The following is an 8198-nucleotide window of genomic DNA, read 5'->3' on the forward strand; positions in this document are numbered from 1 at the left end:
CACAGAGAACTTGAGTGCCAGAGCAACCAATGTTGTAGTATATCACAAGAGGGCTATAATATTTGATTTGATAATGGTATGTGAAAAGGAAACTTTGTATGACCAGCTATTATAATAGAGAGAATACATATGCCACATCTTACAACACCAAGTCTGTTATGCAAACAAATATATATTTTACAACTGAGTAAAAGAATGAGTCAAGCCGAACCTGAAAGGCACACAGAGACAAGCTGCGAAGCAGAAGTACAGAGCTTGTGAATGTATAATGCATACAAATAGGATGCGGTACTTCGCACCAGAAAAAACCACAATCAACAAACACAATATTCGAGTGTTATAACTAATTAGAGATTACAAATTCCACCGAATTACATATATAAATTACAAAGAAGCATGTGCATCACTAGACGGTTTCAGGGAAGGCACAAACATGAGAAGACTCAGCCTAAAACTAGTCGAACTTGGCCAGCTGAGGGAGAAACCCCATCCATGACGTGCTTCAGTGTGTTGTTCTTCTCCTCGTCGGTCCACAAATGTTGATGTGTCACCAACTCCCAGTCCCAGCGCCCCTTGTTCCGAGCATGCCCGTTCCTGAACATTGTGACATGGCGCAACACCGTGCATGCTCCCATGAGAAACTTGACGAAGTAGGTCTGCCTCTTTGTTCCCTCATAACCAACCATCACAAACTCCTCCAAGTGATGATGGTGCCGAAGCATGGTGGGTCGCCAGGGTATCTCATCACCGGGCTTCTCTTCTACGCAAGTTGCGATGTGGATGTGGAGCGTCTCCAGGGAAGGCGCCGTCTCGAGGAGGAGCCGGGGCCACGAGACATCCCAGGATGAAGGCACATCGGCGACCAGCAGCCTCCTCAGGTTCGGCAACAACGGCGGCGATGGGGGGCTCGACGGCACGATCCATCTGTCAGGCCCAGTGAGCCTGAGAATCAGGCTGGTTATGCCCGGCATGCATCCAAGAAACGTTTCAGGCTCTATCTCGAGGTGCTGCGATAGAGCTTGGCGAAACCTTTGCAGTGTCATCCCGAGGCACAAGGTGAGGTTATATTTCCTGAGACAGGGAAACGAGGTGGACAGTGGACTCCTCCAAGTGCACTATGGTTCCCTCGGAGGCAAGGTTCTCGAGGCTAGGAAGAGCCCTCAGGCGTATCCGTCTGAACCTGCACCTGTCCACAACGAGCTCCCTGATCTTCGACATGGGGGCGTCCACGACCACGCCGCTGCTCCCGCTGCACCTGCAGGAGATGAGGTGCAGCACCTGCAGCTGCAGGCACGAGGTGAAGACGCCCTCGTAGGTTGCCTCGGGCGTCGAATCCGGTATGTCTTGCAGGACGAGCGTGGTGAGCGCGCCGTACTCGTGCAGCGGCGGGAGCACGCAGCCTCCAAGCTTGAGGCTTTGCAGGCGTGCCGCGCTGGGCTCCTTGCACAGGCCATGGCTGCCAAAGCTGTGGACTGCTCCTGGTTGATTGTAGATTGGCTTGGCAACAGCTTCGAGGTCGTCCACCCCCCAAGCGTCGATGGCCTCCGCGATGAGCTGATTCAGGCAGCCGGTGTTGTGGGTGACGAAGAAGTCCACCCTGAGCCTGGGTGACCCTCCTCCGGCGAGCCACGGTGCCCAAGAAGCTCTCGACGGACCTGGTCAGGGCGCGCATGGCCCGCTGCTCGTACCTTGTGATGTTGGGCATGAGCTCCTGTTAGACTATGTATAGCTTCTGTACCTATGTACGTATATGGTACATATTGTAACACAACCATTATATATAATGAGATAAGCCACCCCTAGAGGGTAGTGCTGGTTCTCTAAAACTTATTGTCTTACATGGTATCACGCTAGGTTACGATCGCTTCCGCTTCTAAACCCTAATACCCGCACCGCCGCCGCAGCCGCCGCCGCCTTCACCGTCGCCGCCGCGCCACCGATCGCGCCGCCGCCATGTCGAGCGCCGCCACCACCGGTTCCACTGCTGCGGGCTTCCTCCCGGCCTCTCTTGCGGCTCTGCTCAACCTCCCGCTCGATGCCGTCTCTGTTCCGGCTCCGATCGGGACAAGGAGCATCGGCTCCGTCTTCTCCACGCCGCCGGCGCCCTCGCTTGGGCGTGACCTCGTGGTCCACACCGCGGCGCCGCCGTCCGCTGCGGACTCCGCAGGCGTCGTCCCGCCGCTCCTGCCGCAAGCGGATCACACTGCCCCGCTGGCGGGGTTGGCGGCGTCCGCCCCGGTCGCGGGCCTTGCGGCGTCCGCACCGGCCGCGAGCTTTGCGGCGCCCGCCCTGGCTGCGGTCCCGCCTCCTCCCGCATCGGCTTCGGTGCCTCCGGCTGCCTCCATGGTGTTTGCACCCCAGGCAGCCTCCTCGATGGGATTGTCTTCGCCGCCGCCGTTTCACTTCGGTCATCTCATCACCATCAAGCTCTCCGCCGACAACTACATCTTCTGGCGTGCGCAGGTTCTCCCGCTCTTGGGGAGTCACTACCTGCTAGGCTACGTCGACGGATCGCTTCCCTGCCCACCCGCGCTGGTAGACAGCATGCACGGTCCGGTCTACAATCTGGCCCATCGCGTCTGGACGGGGCAGGACCAGGCGAACCTCTCCTCCATCCAGGGGTCGCTCTCGCCGGCAGTTGCCGGCCTTGTTGTCTTCGCGAAGACGTCTCATGAGGCCTGGACCATCCTTGAGCGCACCTTTGCAGCGCAGTCCCAGGCTCGTGTATCTGCACTCCGTCGTCAGCTTGGAGAGTGTCAGAAGCTTGACTCCACTGCCACTGAGTTCTACAACAAGGTCAAGGGCCTCGACGACACATTGGCCTCCATTGGACAGCCCCTCACCGACTCCGAGTTCAACTCGTTTATTGTCAATGGTCTTGATGAGGAGTATGATGCCTTAGTCGAGATCATCAACGAGCGGGGCAACTCGACACCCATGCTGGCACACGAGGTTTTCTCTCGGCTCCTTCTCACTGAGCAACGGGTCGAGACTCGCCGCACCAGGGGCACTGGCTCCCTCTCGGCCAACGCCGCCACCAAGGGTGGCCGCTCTTCTTCATCACCCCGGTCTCCCTTGGGGCTGCCACCGTCGCCCGCCTCGGCCCCCCCACCTATTGCGACCTTACCGGGGGTTGGCGGTCCACGTGTGTGTCAGCTTTGTGGCCGCGATGGGCACTGGGCCTCCAAGTGTCATAAGCGCTTCCAGCGAAGCTTCCTTGGTCTTGGCAATGACGGCAAAGATACACGCAACAATGCCCGTCAGGTCGCCATGGCTGATCGTCCCGCGCCGCAGAAGCAACAGGGACACACTCAGTCCTACTCCATCGATCCACACTGGTACATGGACTCTGGGGCGACAGAGCATCTAACCAGCGAGATGGGGAAGCTTCACACTCGTGAACCCTATCATGGCTCCGACAAGATCCACACCGCCAATGGAGCAGGTATGCACATCTCTCATATTGGTCAAGCATCTCTTCTCACTAGACATGCCAATAGGAGTCTTCAGCTTCGCAATGTTCTTCGAGTTCCATCTGTGACCCGTAATCTTCTTTCAGTTTCTAAACTCACACGTGATAATAATGTGCTTTGTGAATTTCACCCTTTTGATCTTTTTATTAAGGATCGGGGCACGAGGGACATTCTTCTTAGTGGGCGGTTGTGCCAGGGCCTCTACCGTCTGGAGCATCCTGGTGTCGCTCGTGTTTTCAGTGGAGTTCGGGTCTCTCCGTCACAGTGGCATGCTCGTCTCGGTCACCCAGCCACACCTATTGTCCGTCATATTTTGCGTCGTCATGAGCTTCCTAGTTTGTCTAGTCATAAAGATGTAGCAGTGTGTGATGCTTGTCAGCAGGGGAAGAGTCATCAACTTCCTTTTTCGGAGTCCAGTCGTGAGGTGAAACATCCTTTAGAACTTGTGTTTTCAGATGTATGGGGTCCTGCTCAGACTTCTGTCAGTGGTCATAATTACTATATCAGTTTCGTTGATGCTTATAGTCGCTTTACCTGGCTTTACCTTATTAAACGCAAATCTGATGTGTTTGATATTTTTGTTCAGTTTCAAAAACATGTTGAACGTCTTCTCAAGCACAAAATTGTTCATGTCCAGTCAGACTGGGGGGGCGAGTATCGCAACCTCAACTCTTTCTTTCAGTCGCTTGGGATAGCTCATCGTTTAGCATGTCCACATACACATCAGCAGAATGGTTTAGTCGAGCGTAAGCATCGTCATATTGTTGAAGCTGGTCTTACTCTTTTGGCCCATGCATCTGTTCCGTTTCGGTTTTGGAGTGATGCTTTCACCACTGCATGCTTTCTCATCAACCGTACTCCTACTCGTGTTTTAAACATGAAGACTCCCATTGAGGTTCTCCTTAATGAACAACCTGATTATACCTTTCTCAAGGTATTTGGGTGTGCTTGCTGGCCGCATCTTCGTCCATATAACAAGCGCAAGCTTGAGTTTCGTTCTAAGAAGTGTGTTTTTCTTGGCTATAGCTCTCTTCATAAAGGTTACAAATGTCTTCATGTTCCCACTAATCGTGTCTATATATCTCGGGACGTCGTGTTTGATGAGCATGTTTTTCCCTTTGCCAACCTTCCTGTGTCCACTGTCGAACCACCATCCCTGCATTCATCCTCTGTTGCTTCTGACCAATTTGATGATGTTGCATACTCTCCTTTGCTGTTACCTAACCATGGTGCAGGAACCGGACGTGGAGCTCGTTTGGAGCTGTTGGAGAATTCACCATCATCATCGTCGTCTTCTGGTGGGCACGTCGATCGCCCTATGTTGCATGGCATCGATTCGCGTGCCCATGCATGGTCACCCGACGAGCCCGTCGCGCCGAGCATCTCCACTGCTCGGTCCGTTTCGCCAGCGGCCGCCGAGTCGCCCGCGGCTCGGCCCGTCACGCCGTCTTCGCCTGCGGCTCGGCCCGTCACGCCGTCTTCGCCCGCGGCTCGGGTCCTCACGTCGCCTTCATCAGCGGATCGGCCCGCGACACCGGCCGCGCCACGGCCCACTATGCCGAGCTCGCCATCGGCCCGGTCTGTGATGCCGGAGTCGCCAGCTGCTTCGTCTGCTTTGTCGGTTTCGCCAGTGGGTCGGCCTTCTTCGCCAACCGAGTCCGAGGCTATCGTGACTGGCTCCTCGTCACCGGCTGACTCGTCAACGTCGCCGTCCTCCAGCCCGTTGCAGGCTGCTCCGTCGACCTCGGTGGTTCCTGTGTCCCGACCACATACACGCAGTCGCAGTGGCATTTTCAAACCTAAGGAACGTAAGGATGGTACGGTTGCTTGGTTGGCTGCTTGTTTGGCTGCTGCTGTTGCGGATCCATCTTCTGAGCCTCGCTCATATCAGGCTGCCCTGCGCATTCCACATTGGCGAGAGGCTATGGAGCAGGAGTTTCATGCTCTTCTTCGTAACAAGACATGGACTCTCGTTCCTCCACCACCACGGGTAAATGTTATTGACTCAAAATGGGTATTCAAAGTGAAGAAGCATTCGGATGGATCTATTGAGCGTTACAAAGCGCGACTTGTTGCTCGCGGTTTTCGGCAGCGTCATGGTCTTAGACTATGAGGACACCTTCAGTCCTGTCGTCAAGCCTACCACTATTCGGCTTCTTCTCTCCATTGTTGTTTCTCGTGGTTGGTCACTTCGTCAACTTGATGTGCAGAATGCTTTTCTACATGGATTTTTGGAGGAAGAGGTTTATATGAAACAGCCGCCTGGTTTCTCTGATCCTGATCGTCCTGACTATATCTGTCGTCTTTCCAAAGCACTATATGGTTTGAAGCAAGCTCCTCGTGCCTGGCATGCCCGCCTTGCCTCTGCCCTTCGTGCTCATGGGTTTGTGCCGTCTACTGCTGACACTTCGTTATTTCTTCTATAGAAGCCAGAAGTCACTATGTATCTTTTGGTATATGTCGATGATATTATCCTTGTCAGCTCTTCTCAGTATGCTGCTGATGCTCTTGTCTGCTCTCTTGGTGCTGATTTTGCGGTCAAAGATCTTGGGAAGCTTCACTACTTTCTTGGAGTTGAGGTCACTTCTCGTGCTACTGGTCTTGTCCTTACGCAGAAGAAGTACTCCTTGGAGTTGTTACAGAGAGCTGGCATGCTGAAGTGCAAACCGACCACCACACCCATGTCGTCTACCGACAAGATAACAGCTGTTGATGGTGAGCTTTTGTCTCCTACGGATGCCACAGAGTACAGGAGCATTGTTGGTGGACTTCAGTACTTGACGATCACGAGACCAGATATCTCTTATGCTGTTAACAGGGTTTGTCAGTATCTTCAGGCTCCCAGAGATACTCATTGGGCTGCTGTTAAACGCATTCTTCGTTATGTTCAGTTCACCCTGACATTTGATATGCATATTCGGCCGACTTCCTCTCGGGTCCTTTCGGCCTTCTCTGATGCAGATTGGGCTGGTAGCCCAGATGACAGGCGATCCACGGGGGGTTATGCAGTATTCTTTGGCTCTAATTTGATCGCCTGGAGTGCTCGGAAACATGCTACTGTGTCACGTAGCAGTACTGAAGCTGAGTACAAGGCTGTGGCTAATGCTACTGCAGAGATTATTTGGGTGCAGTCTTTGCTTCAGGAGTTGGGTTTGTCTCAACCACAGCCTCCTATTCTTTGGTGTGATAACATCGGTGCTACATACCTTTCTGCAAATCCAGTATTTCATGCCCGAATGAAACACATTGAAGTTGACTATCACTTTGTACGGGAACGTGTATCACAGAAGCAACTCCAGATCAAGTTTATCTCATCTAAGGATCAACTTGCAGACATCTTCACTAAGCCTTTACCGCTGCCACAGTTTGAGGCTTGTAGGCGCAATCTTACCCTTCTCAGTTCTTTAGAAAGTGGCTAAGATTGAGGGAGGGTGTTAGACTATGTATAGCTTCTGTACCTATGTACGTATATGGTACATATTGTAACACAACCATTATATATAATGAGATAAGCCACCCCTAGAGGGTAGTGCTGGTTCCCCAAAACTTATTGTCTTACAGCTCTCGTGTCATGGCGTGCCTTTCGTACTGGAAAAAAATAGCTCCCCCAATGTCGCGGCAGAGCTGGACCCATCGGTGGTAGCGCGGCGGGAGCATGCCCTGGACGCTGAAGCTGAGGACTGGGAGCTCGCGGTTGAGGCGGGCCCAGCGCCTGGAGAGGGCCGCGGTGCCGAGCGCCGTCCGGATGTCGAGGCGGCGCAGGACCGAAAGGAGGAGGTCATCGGGGAGGGCGCTGATCCGGTCGTCGCGGCGGGACGCCCGCGGCCGGCGGCGGCGAAGGCATCGACCCATCACGGTCCGGGCCCTGGCCATGAGTGAGCTACCTCCACCCGCGCGACGAATCGAGTAGCGAGTAGATGTTGCCGACTCACGGCCGCGGTTGCGATTAAATAGAGCCGTCGGCATCCACACTGAACCTCTCCGATTCTTGAACTGAAACGGAGAAAAATGTGTGGGTCACCGCCCCGGAACCGATCTGGAATCGGAGTCGACTCAGTACTCCGAAAGATGCGAGGACAGCCGTAGAGAAGAAGGGGTGGAATTCGGGGAAGAGCGCCGCCGGCAAGAAGAGATTTAGGGACAGAGCGCCGCCGGCGAGACAGAGAGTGTGCGCTGTGTAGGACCAACTTGTTTTCAAATAGTCCATCAAAAAAACTCGTTTTTCAAATAGTATTAGAATAAATCACGTTAGCAGTATAGCTGGCCAAATGGGCCCGCTTTTTCGGGCCGGCCCGTGAGCACGCCGGCACGGCCCGCCTTGGGCCAGGCACGGCACGGGCTAAACGGGCCGGGCCCGGCACGCGGCACGCCCTTGGCCGTGCCTGGCCCTGGAGACTGGGCACATCGGCCGGCACAGCACGGTCCGATTAAGTTTTTTATATATTTCTATATATGGCCCAACATGTAAAAATAGCTTAAAACGCTCAGTGCGTCAAATAATAGACTGAAAATATGCGGCCCGTCGTGTTAAACGGGCCAACGTGCTGGCCCGTTTACTAACTGGGCCGTGCCTGGGCCTAAGGGCGCAGCACGCGGGCCGGCATGGCACGGCCTGTATAATAATCGTGCCCTGGCGGGCCAGGCACGATTACGATGGGCCGGGCCGTGCCGTGCCGGGCCGGCCCGTTTGGCCAGGTATGGTTAGCAGTTTTAGAACCCATGTAC

At 54.4% G+C, this 8198-nt stretch overlaps 1 pseudogene; it reads right to left on the bottom strand.

Moving 5' to 3' along the window:
- Positions 1-443: 443 nt before the first annotated feature.
- LOC119353679 lies at positions 444-7325 on the bottom strand (annotated as a pseudogene).
- Between the last annotated feature and the right edge of the window lie 873 nt (positions 7326-8198).

This window comes from Triticum dicoccoides, chromosome 1A (genome assembly GCF_002162155.2).
Source record: "Triticum dicoccoides isolate Atlit2015 ecotype Zavitan chromosome 1A, WEW_v2.0, whole genome shotgun sequence".
NCBI lineage: Eukaryota > Viridiplantae > Streptophyta > Magnoliopsida > Poales > Poaceae > Triticum > Triticum dicoccoides.